The sequence below is a fragment of the Chelon labrosus genome, assembly GCF_963514085.1.
Source record: "Chelon labrosus genome assembly, chromosome: 15".
In the NCBI taxonomy this organism is placed as follows: domain Eukaryota; kingdom Metazoa; phylum Chordata; class Actinopteri; order Mugiliformes; family Mugilidae; genus Chelon; species Chelon labrosus.
The window spans coordinates 14,842,436-14,860,727 of NC_140348.1; the positions used below are offsets into that span (position 1 = coordinate 14,842,436).

At 42.8% G+C, this 18,292-nt stretch overlaps 1 protein-coding gene across 1 annotated transcript in view; it reads left to right on the forward strand.

The window, feature by feature from the left end:
* Window positions 1-4,802: 4,802 nt before the first annotated feature.
* LOC311500744 (leucine zipper putative tumor suppressor 2 homolog) overlaps window positions 4,803-18,292 on the forward strand; it is a 37,287-nt gene continuing 23,797 nt past the window's right edge. The window contains exon 1 of the mRNA XM_084562323.1: window positions 4,803-5,035. The gene's annotated coding sequence lies outside the window, so the exon portion shown is untranslated. The remainder of the gene's footprint in view (window positions 5,036-18,292) is intronic.

Sequence of the window (18,292 nt, forward strand, 5' to 3'; positions counted from 1 at the left end):
GCAGATTCTGCTTGTAGACAAAGAATTCAAAATTGGATGAGCTCGCAGCCTCAGACCGCAGAGTGGAATCTGAGGGAATAAAGTGTTTCATGCTACGCTGCTTCTCTCCTGCTTCGACCATTATAGAAATATGTAAATAAACCCCCGCATACAACAGTGCTGGCCGTGCAGGAAAACTCTAATTGGGGACATGACAAAGATGTCACAGTGCTTGATGAATTTTTAAAGGGCCGAAACAAAAGACAATGGCATTATTCAAAATCCCCTGTTGTTGATGTTGTTTTTTTGTTTTGTTTTGTTTGGCAGATTGGCCTTGGATGCACTTTTGAGCTTCATTGTTTATTGAACAGCTAAAATTCATCCACTTGGCAATTGACTGATAAACAATTTATGAGTCGTTACACACAAAGGTTGGACCAGTAAAATGCGCTGCATGTTGTAACTGAAGAAAACAGAAAGATGTTTTTGTTTTTCAGGTTGATGTGAAGGATTTTAAAAGCGCTACTGGAAGCTCTTTGATATTTCAGAATGCTTTCGAGGCCGAGTCTGGAGCTCTTGTCAGGTGTCTGCTGTAGGATGAAGACCCCGAGGGGACAGAGCATGTGTGAGTCATATGATCTCTAGCTTTCGGCCTTCACACAGACCGACCAAAGTGGCCTGGAAACAAAGGCTTGCAGTGTATTATTTCTGCCAAGGCATGACTGTGAGGAATTCTCCATCAATCTGTTTCATCTTGTTTCATGAAGCTTTTTCAAACCATGTGTGCAACTTGTCGGTTGTTTGTCAGAGTCCCCCCCTGCTGGGACCCCCGTGCCTGTTCTCAACATATCAGAGGCGCTGGGAGGCGTAGTGTACTTTAAGGCGGCATGAATATTGTTGCACACATGTATTTTACTATAGCTGCTGATCAAGGAGACGAGAACTCAGTTGATGTCAGAAGCCTGTTGTTACATCATGTTGGTGCAAAACCTCAACGTGCACTGCTGAATCAATGTCTGGAAGGCTTTCATATCTGCTCGAACTCATAATTGGTCTGAACAAGAAGAAAGATCTAAGAGAACATATAATATCGATAGTAACTTGCTAATGTCTGTCTATCTCAGTTGAGTGTGTGAGCTTTAACATACACCTGCGACTGACCAGAATATTATTAGTTTTGCAGGTTAATTCTTGCAAACTAGAAATTTCAGTTTTTATGGTCCATCCTGACATGAATGTTATCATGTGACACCCTCTGGCCTTTACATTTAAGGAAGGCAGTGGGGTAATGCGTGTGTGATGTAAGCTACCGAGTGTATGTTATGGGAAGTTGTCTCAAGGGGAAGTGTGCGAGCGCTAGCAGCATGAGGCTGCAGTTGCTGCAGTTTATCTCCACGGGGTAGAAGTGTTTACATACCACGAAGCGTCTGGATTCTTTTATTAATGCTGAGCAGCTAACCAGATGCAGGCTACTACTTTTACTGTTCTGAGTCATGAAATAAAAGGCCTGCTTGACAGTGTCTCTCTCCTTCTTTCTCCTCCTTCACTATTGACTTTGCTCAGATGTCAACTAAGCTACAGTGAAGCCGCTAAAGTCTAAAAACCAGAGGTGTCCCTATTACGTTACGGGTCAGCAGATCTGAGAAGGCAAAACACCTCAGTACATCCAGTAGTTCAAATCTCCAATAGCAGCTTGACTTAAAACTGTTTTTTTACATCCATTGTTGTAGTCTAGAGGAGTGATTGGGGTTTATCCTCTGGGGACCATGAATATAGGTACAAAAAGCACTGTTATTAAGGCATTTCACTTACAAGAAAACACATTTCGTGGTGATGCTGGGATAAGAGGATGTCAAGTACTGACTGCTCTCCACTAATCCTCTGGGGAGCATGAATACACAACAAATTGAAGGCGATTTTATCCAAAAACTGTCATATCTATCTCAGTCTGGATTCACAATGAATGTGGACTGAATGACTATCATCCATGTATATAAGAAAAACAGCACAAACAGGCCTTTTCTTAGTGTTCACGAGCAACATCCACCTCCAAGTGATTGTGAAATAAACAGACTTGCACAACCTTCACGGGCTGCCAAGGGCAAGGACCTTTTTGTGGTTACACAAAGCACAAACAGTCACGCACACTGCTGCAAAATACACATACTGAGTAGAAAAACTCACATTGGTGATGCAGGAAAAATAAGTGATACTACAAACATACAACCCAGAAAATATTGGACTCTAATCTTCTGCAGTTAAACTCAATTGTCTGAAAATACAAAAAAAAAAAAAAGAAATCTCTGTGCACCACGGTCTAATGAAGTGGACTAAGATGGGAACCCAGTGGGGATAAGGAGAGGCTGCAGCACATTTGCACGTTTCATTTCAGCTGGAAATAATATTAGCATCGCAGGGCTGGCGAGGCCTGAAGTTGAATCGAACCATGGAGATGATTTAAAGGAGAAAGGTACTGAGGACAAGAAGGGCTTTGGTGGTGAATGGGGTGTGTGGAGGTTGAGATGGAGCTAATAAAGTGCGGCGGATACAAGAGGGGATGAGGAAGGGAGGTTGTTAGATGGATCGGGATTAAAGGGTGGGTGACAATCGGAAAGGAAAGATGAGCGGGAGGAGGGGAATCGGGGCAGAAAAGGCGGAGGAGGAGGCGGAGGAGAAGCTGAAGTGGGGGATATGTACTTGGCGTAGGTACAGGAAATAAATTGGTATGTTGTTTGCAGAGGAGAAGAGGTCAGTTGGAGTTCAGCAGTGACAAGTCCCTGAATATCTTTCTGCTCAAACACAGGATGGTGTTGTGCAGACTGCAGTGCAATAAAACACGTTGAAAGTAAAGGTTTCTATGATAAAAATATGAAATATTGGGCAGACTTTTGTGTCCACTTGTTCTTTTTTAGTTTCTTTTGATGACAATACTGTAAATAAATAGTGAAGTCACACAAAAACACACAGCTTCACTGCAGAAGAATCCACATTAATGAGCTCTTTAATGCCACAGAGACTCATAAAATATTCTCCAAAGAAGAAAAAGACGCAACATAAAACACTTTTCTTGTATTTTAGATGCACTTTCCAACTTAACAAGTGAACCAGCACAACAGACCTCACAGTAAATGAGGATAGATTGAGAAGCAAGGACATTACAATACATTCTTGGCGCATTAATGCCTCTGGGCTGAAAAGGCTCTCCTCATTTTCTTGATAGTAATAGAAATTCAATTATTATTACAGAATAAATTTCCCTGGAAACTGCAACTAGTTATACACAAAATGCAAGAATATGTATCTGAGACGGATGCTCAAACAGAGATTTTTTTTACACCTGAAGACCTCGTGGACATCAATCCATATGTTCTTCCAACAAATTAGGTCATTCAGGCGTTCCTGCGGCTCCTCTTTCATGGATGAATCAGGCAGGTGGCGGTCTATTGTGGTGAGAAGAGAAGACCCTAGATTGTGTTTCCAGGATGTGTGGGTGGACGGAGGGTATGGGCGGGAGTCCCTCCACCCGAGAGTTCAAAGAGCTCACCTGTAACCACCTGACTAACATGTTTTCGATGTTCCACATCATCGAGCTTATAGATGTTAAAATTATATAGTATACTCTGCTTTTGTTCTGCAATGCATCTGTTAGATTCCAGTTTGCACGCGATTGGACTTTGCAAGGACGGCAAAGGGACCCCAGGTGAATATAGGAACAGTCTGCAAATCAAAATCCAAGACTGTGGTTCCAACTTAGAGAATGAGAACAGGTGAATTCTGTCTCTTCTCTAAATTTAGCTTTTCAAACTCAAGCTTTTCAGTCAAGTAAAGTCATAACTTGGAGACAAGCTTACGGAATTGGTTTTACAAGCCATGCATTTAGCATTTTCTTATTAATATAATTACAATTAAATACATTTTTTTCTACACATATGAAATTTTAAATTAATTTTTGAGAGTTTATAAAAAAAACTGTCAACCTTTTCATTGTTAAATTTGCATTTACATTTTTACATACTCTTGGGTGATATCTCAGAATCAGAATCAGAATCAGCTTTAATGGCCAAGTATGTGCACATACAGGGAACTTGACTCCGGTAACTTTGCTCTCTTGTACATAAACACACGGAACTTAAATAAGTGAAAGAAAAATAAAATAAAATAAAATAAATCTCAATCTGTACACATAAAATATAGAATAAGAGCAGATATACACACCAAACCAGGGAAAAACAGCAACAAGTACTAGCACAGTACCGTGGCGTCCGTCCGCGGCGTCATCTTGGATCTAAGATAATATCTGATGGGGTCATTTTAAAAAATGAGGGAAATGACGGATGGTTGTAAATGTAGTTTTAAAATTCTAGTGGGGAAATAATACAACTGCTACAAAACACAAAATAAAAAAGATCCCCCTTTAAAATTCTGCAAAACCTACAGTCAAATATGCTTACACAAAGAAAAAAGTGCATGTACAAGGGCTCTGTTCTTCTTCTTCTGTTAAACTCTAAATGATACCATTAAATCCACTTCTCTTCTTGGTGATTTACCCTGAGAGTCAGAAAATGAACCCTCTTAAAAGACCCAAGTGGCCTGAACAGGATGCGTAAACGCGGTGTGCACTCTAAACACAATCCATCTTGTTAGAAATGACCTCATCGGTTGTCGCAGCCCCCCCTTTGCGGAGCCCTTGCCCTTCCCTCCCCTGTCCTAAACCCTTTTCTGTTGTGGATCAGTAGTCGAGCCCCTGCTGCTGGAGCAGAGAGTGAGCCCGCCTCGCAGAGCACTAGACCGGGCTCTGCCGGTGACAGTACCAAACACACTAAGAGAGAGAAGCAGCCGCGGATCAGCAGCAGACAGACAGACATGCAGAGCTGCTGTGGACCGGACGGGTTTGGGAAAAGGAGCAGAGCTTAACCACTCAGAGTCAGGAAGAGTCGTTTTTTTTCTGTTGTTGTTGACGTTTCTGAAAAGTTGTGTGTGCTCTTAAAGAGCGGCCGGATACACTCGAGACATTTACTGGTGGAAGAAATACTGCCGTACAGGCTCGTTGTTTAAGGTGAGTGGATAACGCAGCGCGCAACAGTGATTTACTACATGTTTCTTGCAGTATTTTAACAAGAGCGAACTTTGTAAAGCTTTCCTTTTATGCATCTGAGCTGGAACAGGAGTAAAGTATTTGTTGATGTGAGAATTTTCCTTCATAAACAGCTTTTTGTTTGTCAAAATGTTTTGATAGTGCGAAGTTGCTTGGTTGGTTGAGAGTTGCGTTTGAGTGCGCATGGCTTACTCTAAGTGCGTGATTAATTGATGATTAGTAGTTTGATTCGTCTGAGGGATTGAAGTACTTGAGCACTGTCTGTGGTTTATTCGACTGATTGCATTGATTTCAGTTTTTGAAAACAGTTCATGCAGATTTTTGTTTTGTGTGTGTGTGATGAATTCAGTTGTTTTTTTCCTCAATAGCTGGAATGTGGTGTGTGCGTAAAAAGAGTGAATGGATGTGAGACGCCAGAGGATGAGCACTGCTCTGTTATCTCCATCCAGCTGTTTCAGTGAATGGGGCACATGCAGCTGGCACACACACACACACAACTGCATTTGCTTGTTTTCTTTTTATTATGTTCTCTCTCTCTTTTGATATCATCAGCTGGTTTGTATGATACAGGGAGAAATAAGAGGATGAAGGGAATAAGATGAAAAGGAAAGGTCACGCTAAGAGAGAGAGAGAAAAAGAGACTTAATGTCCATTTGTTTTATGCTCCCAAGGCCTGCTTTAATTTATGGATTGGTTTTGAGTTGAATTGGAAACACCCATGGTCTGATTGGACCATAAATAATCCCCACAGGGGCAGAAATAAATGCTGAAGGAGCAGCATGCCGGAGATTCTCTCCATCTCTTTCTCATCTGTGGTCAACTCCCTGCGGATGATTGATGGGTTTGGATGTCATGTTGTCACAGCTATAAGATGTAAGCTGAATGCCAACATTAAAACGGGACGGCCGCACTCGAATGCATGCTGCAGATGTGAATTTGCAAATGCTCCGTCCACTCCTGCACAGAGGACACATGCTAGCATGCCAACTCCATGATGTTGGCGCTCAAGCATCATGCCATCTCACTGGGAGACCCTATATCATCCTGCGCTGTCACCACAGCACGGCACAGGCTTACAGAAGAGGGAGAGGGGGGAGTTAGTGGTGGTGGTGGTGGTGGGAGGTGATAACCAAGCTGTCGCGCCATCAGGATTGGAGCGGTTAAAGAGGCGGACGGAGTGGAGGTAGGGGAGGGGGGCATGATGCTGAGGGATCATTTTTATCACATGGCTTCTTCACAGGACGAGAGGCCCTGAGGGGGGTGACGTATGAGCTGAGTGAGAACATGGCCAAAGTCATGGTCAATGTGCATGTTCTCCTCCTCAATCCTTTTTTTTAAAAACATGATTATTATATTTCTTCATTGTGTCTGCATTAAGTTAACAGATAAGTGTGAACACAGTTCAAAACGGCTGGTTGCAAAGCTGATGCACAACTCAAAGATGCTGAAACGTGAAAAGACGCCCCTTACTGTTGAAAACGTAGCAGCTCCTTATGCAGCTTAATTTGCTAATTAGATAATGTGAGACAGAAATAACACGTACATGTAGCGCACACGGGCCACATCTGCGCCCTCAGGAGCACTCTTACATAACCAGTGCAGGAAAATCCCCCGTGAAGCAGCATACATACATTACGTCCCACATTAAAAGGATGCATCGAAAGAGAGAAATCTGATCCACACCTGTGAGGCTCAATTAGCAGAACGCCTCAGCAGCCACGTGGGAGCGAGGCGATGACATGACATTATTTAAATTTGCTGCAGCGGTGGTGATATCATTGGGAGTGATTAAAAACATGCAAGCAGCCTGTCAGCATATTTAATTCGCCGTCGCCCGTCTTGATGTCGCGCAGACCCCAAAAGCCTTGCACAACAGCAACCGCACGGTCCTGCTCTTATTACTGAACTGTGTCTGAGAGAAAACAGGAAGTGTCTTCACCCCCTAACTGGGCTTTCATGAGAAAAGTCTTCTGTGTGGATGGAATTCCTCCGAGGGAGTCGTGTACTCAAAGGAGCTCAACAGATTCTTGGTTTTTGTCTTTCGTCTCACCCATGTAACCCATTTCAAGTCTTAAATTACATGTCAGATGCACAAGTAAGTTTGATGTTATGCTCTAGTTCAGTGTCTAGTGTGTGTGTGGTTTTGTTTTCCCAATATGGTTTGTGGGAGTAATGTTGTCTCAAAGATTCCGATTCCTCTCAGCTGTGATGTTTCTAACGCGTCATTGAGATTTTCCGTCAGAGTTTCTCACCGTCAGCCCATTAAAACGAGACGGGAGCGAGAGCACAGCAGGGGACGGACAAGCTGTCAGTCAGACTCGCAGATACACACAACCACACACACACACACACACACAAACACAAAGACTGCCCTTGTGTGTGAAACTGTAATTAGTAGCTGCCTGGGTTTGCAGTGACCTTTCCTTTCTGCTTTGAAAGGTTTATTCGGGGGCTGTAAGTGCAGCAACATCAGTAATGGCTCTGCTTACACAGGCCGTCCGTGCACTTTTAAAGTCGCTCCCTGAGATCTTAATCGTCAGGTTAATTATTTGCAACATTTTGAACTCGTCTCCTTGTTGTGGATCTGTCACGGTTCATGCAAAGCGGACTCACAAAAAAGGCTGGCAAACGAAAGAGAGTTCTCAAGAGTCGTTTGAGATGAAGCGCTCATGTGGTTCATGTGTAAATGCTTGTCACCGACTTGCATTCCAGAGATTTTACTGTGGTCAGAAATAAGCAAAGCAACATGGATGGTTCCTCATGTAGAAGACACTCAGAGGAGAAGAGGAGAGGCTTCTTTTGGTTCATTTCCAGTGATCAGTCATCTCTTTCATGCAGACTGCTTTCAGATTTTAGCATTTTATAGTTTCTTCTTCATCCAAAACAGATTTGAAGAGCATAGACACTGTTGATCATAAACACTGTACGGTAAGCCAACACTTATCTGAGCTCATCCACACACATATGTCTTATTGTTTTATACATTTCATACGCCAGGAGAAATTAGTAATTAAATCACATTTATTTTTAATTTGATTTTCAGCACTGCAGTGTTTTTTCTCTTTGCATCGTGTCTTCATTTGAGTTCGTTCTCCTTGTCGGATCACAAAGCAAGTGCAGATTTCTGTTTCTGCTCTCGAGCACTGAACACTTAACTGTTCTCAAATTACATTATAGATTAAAAAAAAAAACTTTTTAATACGCCCAACTATGAATCCATAATATCATTTCATTTCCTCATTAAATATTTAAAGACATCTGAGGATTTTTTTTCCCCCCACTGTTTAATTTGATTTTGGGAACTTTTGAGTTAGTGTTCAGTCACGGTCAAACATTAATCCTCATAGTAGCAGTACACTGTGAAATGTTTTAACAACTGACTTTGGATCAGAAAATCCTGTGGTGACTGTTTCTTGTAAACAGTGCAGTGAGAATCTCAGCCTTTAATCCCTCTCTCTGCAAATCCGTTCTTGTTTTCACTATTTTTTTTATTATTTTGTCTTTTGGTGCATTGCAAAAATGAATTTACATTTCTGAACATGTGTATGATAACAGAGAAAAGCAGGTAACCTATTGTGTCTACAGTGCTCTTTAAAAGAATCAGATCTTTGTATGTCACATACGTACTGCAGTTTTCTCTTCCTTTTTTTCCCACTTAACACTTTTCAGACTGTATAATTATGAACAGAGAACATTTCATTAGGTGAATGATTGTGGCAGAGACCATTATTAACTATAATTACCAGATCTGTTCAGTGCAATCAAACTCAAATATAGTAATCAAAGAAAGAAAGGATGGAGGAAGAAAGGATTTTTTTCTTAAAAAGGAAGATTTTTTTAAAACTCCAAATAGCTGACATTTGTCAAGTCCTGAATATTTGCAGACGCTTTAATCATCAAGCTACGGGCGGTCAGGTCAGACCTGCGGGCTGGGTGAACGGGTACTCCAGTGATTTAGTATTATGAAGCTGTGGGACTTGTTTATAAAAGATAAGCAGCAAAGATATGCTGACGTATAGTCTCTGGTATAGGTCACGTACGGAAACACTAGATCCTTGAATTCCCCTCTTCCTTCCTGCTTTGCTACTCAGTGTCATTTAATTAGACCCTTTCTGCCTGGTAAATGCCAAGCGCTCAGGCCCAGTTCGAGATAACCCTGATGACATTACTCAGGTTATTTTTGCAGACCTGAGAGTGCTCCCTTCAGCATAAGACAAATGTTTTCACAGGCACAGTGAATGAGTACACTGACCTTCTGCCACTTTAGGCTTGAGAATATGGTCGCATCAACTGAGGAGTTGCAGGAGGTCACAGAGAGGCATCTGTGGCTGCACAGACTGGGATGAACCACTCCTGCTGTGGCCCTGTCTCAGCTTGTCATTACCTCCTTTGATTTTTACTCAGCAGTAACCATAAAATGCCCCAAAAACTGCCTGTCTATTATCGTGCTCGTATAGAAACGTTTTCAGCGTGGAGGGAGACTCAAAATGTGGTTGTTGTTTTTTGTTTTTTTTTTTGTCAGTAGACTGCAGTTCAATTAAATTGGAATCTGAGATGGCAAGCGGAGATGGGCTCTGAAAGCCCTCGCAGTCTGTAAGAAGAGTCGGAATCGATGCGTAGCGGAGTAGGTCTGGGTGTAATGGACATTAGCGGGCAGAGCTCTGGCACAGATCACATTAGAACCAGGAGTGCCGAAGTCTGCCAAGTGACCCAAACATCCATTAGCAGACCAATCAAACTGTGTTTGCTCAACACTCTATGTCTACGTTCAAACCGCTCCAGAGATACAGTGGAGACGCTTCTGTTAGTCACCAAATTTAAAGTTTGATGTCCTCGTTATATTACAGTGCGAGAAAGGTCTCTGTTAATATCAGCCATGAATGCAGCAGCTGTCCTTTGTGTCATCATCACACGCTGAAGCGGTTTTCATCCGTCTGAGCACAACACCGCCGCTCTCCCTTTCTCTTTCCGAAGAGAAGGTAAAGTGGCCTCATACGTCTGGAGGTGTCACTTCACTGCTGTCAGGAGGTTGATGTATGAGGACCAAAATGGCCAGTGCTGAAACAGCAGACCACACACACACACACACACACACACACACACACACAGAAACACATAAACACAGGATTGATGGATGACACGAGTATTAGGGCCAGAGCGGAGGCTCATTGCCCGGTGGCAGATTTCGGTAGCTCCGGAGGTGATGACCTCCACCTGCGACAATTACATGTTTTTATTGGTAGCAATCTTGTCTCTGTGAGAAAACGCACTCTGGTTTCTTAAGGTTGTTGATGTCTTCTGTCTTGAAATCACAAAAGAAATCCTCTGTCAGTGCTGAGCTGCTTACGTGAGTAACAAAGCTCCACGACTTTACAAGTGTGCAGCCATTGATTAAGTCGCTGGTTAATTTGCCTCTATTGGAAACCTGATTTGTGCAAGCAAGGGAAACAGTGAATTATTGATCTGGTCCATCAGTCCCTGCAGGTGTGGTTCAGCTGTGTGACTTTTAGAGGAGACTCTGAGATATGATTTTGTGGACAAAACCACATGTTCTTTTCTCAGAACCCTTTCTGTCGAACTGAATCATTGCGTTTTTCATTGTGTTACAGTGAGACACCTCTGAGCTAATAACATAAGCAGAGATCTGTTGACACCCAGTTGTTTGGACATGTGTTGGATTTATAGATTAGATTTCCTCCGCACTCTTGGCCAGCTTCTCCCCCCTGTGTGTTTGTGTTTTTGCTCGGCGGAGTGAAGCCAGCTTGGAGGATGCATCTGCCAGATGACCCCTCTGCGCCCCACCCCCTTCCTGCATCAGCTGAGTAGCTCGAGTAAGCTGTGGTCGGCTTGTCTCGTTGCAGTGGAGAGGAGAGGAAGTTGGGTCGGCCTGGGAAGTATTAACCATGAGAAAAATGTCATGAACCCAGTGTGCATACTGTATCTCTTCGGTGTAACCTTGGGATCAATGCCTCTTTGTTTTAATTGGTGACAGCTGTCTCTCCCTCATGCATCCATCCTCTTTCTTTCTCACACACACACACACATGTTGAGCCCTCGTGTTCCCAGAATTCTTCCGGGAACTTCTGGGATCTTGTCCCAAATCTCAGTAACGCAACTCCCACCGCCCTCTCGTCGGAGCCAGTGCTCATCCCTCAGTTTACGAAGCTGTCCCGTCACAAGTGAATTGCCAGGACTCAGCTGGCCTGGAAGTTCTCCGGCACTTATGAAACGTTTGGCAGATTTTAAACATACTTGGGGTTCGTGGAGCGATGCCGTCGGTTCGTTCTGGATCAGTTTCATCATGGCCAGGCTGAGCTGAAACCTGGTGGTGTTGTCTGCCTTTGTGTCACGGCGTCTTTGTCCGCTCTGCATTATCCTGCCGAGAATTGGTTATGGAGGATTGGGTCCATCTGCTAAATGAGATTTCTTGGAAACAAGAGACGGATAAAAAAGAATAAGGACGGGGTTTTTCTTGTGGCTGATCTGCAATAAAGTAAAAACCAAGTCCTCAGCATGAGACATATACTGTGTGTGTGTGGGACTCGGTGTGTGTGTCCAGTTGAATTTTAAATGTACTGTATTTAACAATGAGTCCAGTCTTTCTTTCTTTCTTTCTTTCTTTGACGTGCACGCGTCCTCAAGCCTCCCTCCGCTTCCCTCTGCGATTCGACATTCAAAAGATGTATTGTTCAAGTAAGCCTTTGATATTCATATTATTATTATTAACAGGCAGGATCAGCGTGGAGCTCACTGTGTTTGGGGTCTCGGTGACTCAACCCCCTCTGTCCCAGGTCCCAGACTGATGGCAGACAGAAGTAGGTCAAAGTTTAGTGGAGCGTCCTGTCTGAGCATGGATTGGAGAGGTGGAGGGGGGTTAAAGGGCACTGTTGGTGCCAAGGACCTCCTTCCTACAGACTGAGGGCCTCTCTGTTTAGTATCAAAACACACCACAGTAGTTTTAACTATTTAAAAGGTTGCAGCTTCAATACTTACACCGGATTGCTAAGTTGTCAGACTTAGTTGTGAGTTTACCGAATCACAGTTATATTGATAAAAAAAATAATCAAGAAAATATGTAAATGATGACGTAAAGCTGGACATTTTACATCTTTTCTTGATTATTTTTCTGTGATGTCTCCCTGAGAAACTGTAGTTTGTGGCACGTTTGACTTCATTTCTCACACCTGGAGGTTCGGTGGTTTCCTGTGCAGCAGAGCACTCACCACATGTATCAGTGACACTTTAAACTTTCCAGTATTTGCATTTAATATCAGTTGGGCAGTTCTGTTAAAATGTGGGCTCGCAGTTTTAAAACCTGAACTATCCTTTTTTTTTATATTCACACAGCATAGTGTGACTTTTAATTTATGACTGCGCTTCATTTATATATTCACACATATATACATACAAGTACAGAGCGGTGCTGAACTCTTATATTTCCATGCGTGAGAGGATCTGATTTATGTGCTTTATTACTGGTATGAAGTCTGACATTAATAAGCTGACTCCGCTGGTCACGTTGACCCTTGTGAGCGAAGCATACCTCTACAGATTAGGGTGTCTGCGAGACTGAGTTTAGGAGAGGTCAGAAGGTTTGGTTGGAGTTAAGAAGAGTGGAGCTGGAGAGGAGAGAGTAATGATTTCAAAACCAAAGTATTGTATCGTAATATTTGACACCGTAGCTTCAGGTTTAAGACACAAATTTCTGTAAACATCTTGAATGTTTACAGTTGTTAGTGAAGATTTTTGAGTAGGAATCAACCCTTTTGTTTCTTTTCTTGCTGTCCTGGTTGAACTTTGTCATGTGGGTGAATTTGAAAATCTGTTATCATTGATGTGAGTGTAAAGTTTTTTTTTTCTTTTTTTCCGGGGTCATCTCCACAATTAGACCATGAATTATATAATTGCTTATCACCTGTGTCTCAAACTTACGTTCATTGTCAGCACAGCCACGATTCGCTGGTGTGTGGAGTTTAAAATGGAGCTCTGCTTCGCTGTCAAAGATCAAACGGATAGATTAAGGTGGAGACGGGGCGGTTTGGAGGAGCAGCGGCGGCGGCAGATGCGGGGATGAACGGATGAAATGAGGCCAGTGTCATCCTGTCTCATTTACTATGCAGGGTTGGGAGGGGATTAGCCTCACTTACATAACTCAATCTCCCCCATCTCCCCCCTTAACTAGCCTATCTCCCCCTGCACCCCCCCATTCTGAGATCACAAGAGTGATGTTGGCCTATTTGTTATTCAATTGATTTATTTTTTTTTGTCTCTTCAAGACAAAAAATGGAGACGGAAGGAAGATGAAAATAGTGAGATCACAAGGTGGAGAGATGATGAAGAGAGCAATAAAGGAAAATAGAAAACAAAAAAAAAAAAACAGCTGTGGTAATAAAGGCCTGGAGATAAATCAAAAGAAAAAGAGGAAATAGGAGGAAAAAAAGGGGATGGGGGTGGATGAGATGGTCTATTTATAGTTTATCCCTTCTGTTGGGTTAGATCGCCTGGCCCTGTGCAGCACAGCTCAGCATCCATGTCAGTCCTCATGTCAGTCTCCATTAGCTCCATACACACACATGACCTTTGCCACTGGAGCAAGAGTAAAAGAAAATTACACACAAAGACAGATGTAGCTGTGTGTGTTTGAGGTGCTCGAGGTATCTGACGTAAACACGGGTTAAACTGTGTGCCGCTTGACTTCTGAGACCTTTAGAGAGCTTCACACAGAATCACGTGACGACTTCTTGGTTTAAGGAGTAAATGAATCGCATCATGTCCCGTGTCCTTCAACTTTTCATTCTCAGATCAGATTTGCATTGGGCGCTTCCTTCTTTTTTTCGTCCTCTCTTTCATACGTGCAGCTGCGGGCACATGTGCTGGTCTTGTTTCACCGAGAAGCAGGTTCACTCACCTCGGTCTAACTGTGGGCTTCCCTTCTGGCTGACTCGAACAACATCAGTGCACTTGTTTATTGTACCAGCTGCAGGCAAATGCACACACACAAGCTTACATTTATATGACTGAACTGAGTCACAGCCTTCCAGTGTTTAGATTTAAACTATATATAGATGTTCGGTATCTCTGCAAGTATAACTTTATTTGCAGATTCAGTGCTGGATTCATTTTTATGAATCCGCTCTGCTGCACCAAAACGAGATTTAATTTCTAACATTACGTCAGTATCATACAGTCTGACACTGACCATTTATATTTGCCTGTGTCTTTGCCGAGAACGAGTCTAAAACCAAATGGGTTTCATTTTAATAATCAGTCTACTATGTGAAGTTATTAACTGCAGACCGAAGGCTGTGAGAACTGGCCGACTACTGTATAAGTTCCTGGATGAATCATAAGACAGTCTCTGGGTTGCACAGGACCTCGTTTGTTTCTGCTGTGTCTGCCCCTGGCTTCCCCTGCACCAATAACACACTTACTGTGGCCGAGGCAGTGGACACACATAAATGCAAGCATTCACAACATGTGCAGGCGTCTGCAGACTGACTGATAATATACGCTCATGCTTGCATTTTCACTCCTTCCACATCCTGTAGCGCTTGAGACAAATATTACCATTTGATTTTCCTTTAAAAAAGTGTTTTTCTTCATTAATGGACAGATAGTCAAACATTACAGAAATTAACATCTATCCGTTTTCTGTAGATGACGTGCAGCCTGACAGCCGCAGCAGTTGTGCTATTTGCATTTCGGCAGACTCTGCATTTCAGTTCAATGCACGGTTAAAGTGCAGTCAGATGCTGACAGGTGCTTGAGCGTGTTTCTGAGAAATATGTGCTGATCGCTTGTCTGGCAGAGCCCCCCACACCCCCTTGCCAGCAGCAGCTTTGGCATGCTCACTATGTTCCCTCTGCTTTGAGCTGTAAGAAAAAGGAAATCTGAGCACAGAAATGTGTTTGAAGTAACATCAGGAAAGCCAGAGACGAGGAGGCTGAGAATAATAGGAGAGGAGACAAAGTATATGAATGAAAAGAGATGATCCACATCCTCCAGACAGACAAATTGTTGCAGCAGCAGTGGCAGGCTGATAGAGCTGGAAACAGACAAAAGCCAAGACAAAGCTTTTCGCTCGGGTTGTGGTTTAAGCACTGAAAAGGAAATTGTTCCTGCAGTCTTTGTTAATTTTCCCCCTGCTCACTTTATTTCCTCTGTGTATTCACCTTTTGCTCCTCCCGCTCACGTCCCACTGTTTCCCCACAGAAGACCCTCATTAGTCACCAGCTGTCCGCAGACATGCAAGCTCACCATTTTTTCGAGTTAAGATTTTCATAGCAGAGGTTGATAGCGTGCAGCTGTGGCCGAACATCAGCTGCTCCTCTTAGATCGGTTACAGAGATTGGTCTTTAGTCTTTGCTGTTGCCGCTGCTGATCTACTGATCACATGCCATCTAATCTAATCCAGCCACCCGAGGAACACGGATCTTATAGAGGAACATGACAGCCTTGAAAGGGAGAGAGAGATGGAGAAAAGAGCGTCAGAGCAGGAGGGTATCTGTTCACTGTTTCACTTCAGGGAGGATTTGCACGTGATGGAGTCAGAACAGGCCAAAGAATTAGTGTATAGAAGAGTTTTGTGTTTTCTTTGTTCCAGCTTTCTTTAAACATCTTGCAACATTACAGATTTATCATTTAAAACGACCAATAGTAATAATAATAATAAATAAATCAATAAAGAAGTCTCAGTGGTCATTCTGATATAGATAGGTATGCACCATAAGCTCTCTGTAGTTCTTCCACAGCTGTCTTCTGGTTTTCAATTTTTTCTTCAAGGTGTCCATGGCAGGATAAAGGTGAATCTGATGATTTAATTAATTAAGACAAAGCAGAAAGGTCCCAGTTTGGCGCAGGTGTTTCCCTTCGGTCCGAGTATAAAAATGAGTTTCGAGCAGAAAAGCCAGACTTAGAGAGGCTGCCCTCTAGTGGAGAGTATCAGCTCTACACTGAGCCTGCCTGAGCTCCCTGATCAGAAGTGAAGTGCAAACTAACAGGACTGGAGTTTAATATATGCAGCAGATAGATCTATCAGATCAGAACGGGCGAACACAGTCCCAATTGTTTTGTTCTTAACCTATAAGATGAATGTCCCTCATTAATCATGGCCATTTGTCTTCAGTTGTAAGTCTAGAGGTCAGTGATTAAACCTTGTTCTCTGTAACGTAGCCAACTCTCTCTCTCTCTCTCTCTCTCTCTCTTTCTCCCCCTCTCTCTTCTCCTCCCTCACTCAGAGGATCAGAGAGGGAGGGTTGCGTTTCGTCGCTGCTCTGCTCTGCTTTTTTTTTCGTGGCTCTGATGTTGTCTGCCACCAAATCCCAGCTGAATAAAAGTCAGAAATTGAAGCAGCAAATCATGTTTTATGTATGTGTGCTTACACAATGAAAGCAGGCTGGAAAGTGGGCCAAGCACCACACAGGGCATATTATGGTAACAAAGCAGCTTTCCACTTTCTTGGAAAAACGAGAGCGGCAGCCGCCAACGTGCCGGGCACGGACTATGATACGAGCGTCTGGCTAATGACGGAGAAAATAGAGAGACGGATTCATAGAAATTGCATTACCTGATTGCTTTATTCCTGGGAAGTGCTTTATTATTCTCATTGATTCGGTTCTGGTGTAGAAACTCTGCTGTTGACTTGTCGGCTCCATTATTTATTGCAAACACTGGAGTGTGATTAATATGACAACACTTTTCAGGCCTTATCAAAGCAAAACTACATCTTAAATGTTTTTTATTATATCAGACTAGGGCTGCAACTATTGTTTATTTTCTTCAACTCCTCTCGACTGGGTATTATTGGCTGCATTTACAGGGATACTAGTATCCCATTTATACTTTAACAACCTCAGTCTGAACAGACTGGACTGATTTATAAGGCCTTTTATATCTGATTGAGAGCGGTGATGTAAACCTTTGATAGTTAGTAGGAAAACTAATACAAAGCTCCTAAAAGCCATTTCATGAATGTATTATTTCTCCACACGACACCCCACGTGTGGTAAACGTCAAGTGAAACGATGTGTTTCCAGAAGGGACAGATGCATGGAAATGGCAAAATAATGTGTTTAAAAATACAAGAATGAGGCGGGTAGCGCTGTTAAAAATGTGGTTTTACTGTATCTCAATCATCTTCTAGTGAAAGATTTCAGTGTTGTAAGAAAAGTTGGAATTAAAAACTTAACAGATTCAGGCGTTAGGGTTATGTACACCTCGAAAAAGTCCTATCCTGATTTAGGTTTTGAGGCATATATATCTTATGACTTGAAAAATGAGTCAGTTTTCAGTTCCATATTTGGTTATTACGTGCAAAATTGATAATCGCTAACAAGACTAGCCAGATTTTCATTTAATGTGTTTTTGGATCAGTGTGATGAAGCTTGCGACATGATTTTTGTGCCATGTGTGTTTTGACTAGATAAAAACAGATTGCCATATAACTACTAACATTACTTATACTTTGATGTTGGTGACATTCTGGCTCCATTGCCGCCCGAAGAAGCGTCTAATGTGTATATTTAAGGAGTGAGTTCAACACTTCACATCCTTGTTCTAGTCTGCAAGAGTCACCTTGGCACCGATTTAGCCACGCCTTTCGTGTGACGGCAGCCACTTCTCCCTGCACCCTCCTTTACTCTGCCTTCAACGGCGATTCCTCAACGGAAATGAGGAGGCACAACGGAGACCCGAAGTAACTTGATAAATATAATGTGAAAACCCCTGTGATTAACCAAATGAGCCCAAGGCAGCCGGAAACACAAGCTGCGTAACCTTAATGGCACCCTCAGCTAGGAGTTAATACCGCAGCACCCTTTGGGGCTGCAACCCTGAATCACAGTGTCATTGTCCTGACGTGAAGTGTCGGCCCTGCAGTGAGGACATATGCTGCTATTGCGATGTAATCTATCCACCAGTGATCTAAAGGATTTATAATCTCTATTTAATCTGCACCCATGGGTCTCCATCAGCTCATCATACAGAGTGAGATCTCATCTCCCGATTGAAGAGTGCATGGAGTGGAGGTTTGATGTACGTGTGTTTCTGCATGCAGGACTGTGTGTGCGTGTGTTTATGAGCTCTGCATAGATCATTATAGCATCATGGGTCATGTCTTTTCGCTCTGCGGTAGGTTTTATGGAAATTAAAAGTCAGGATGGGTCAGATCTATGTACTCATGTGCTTACACATAAAAGTCCAGTACACACAAATTAAATT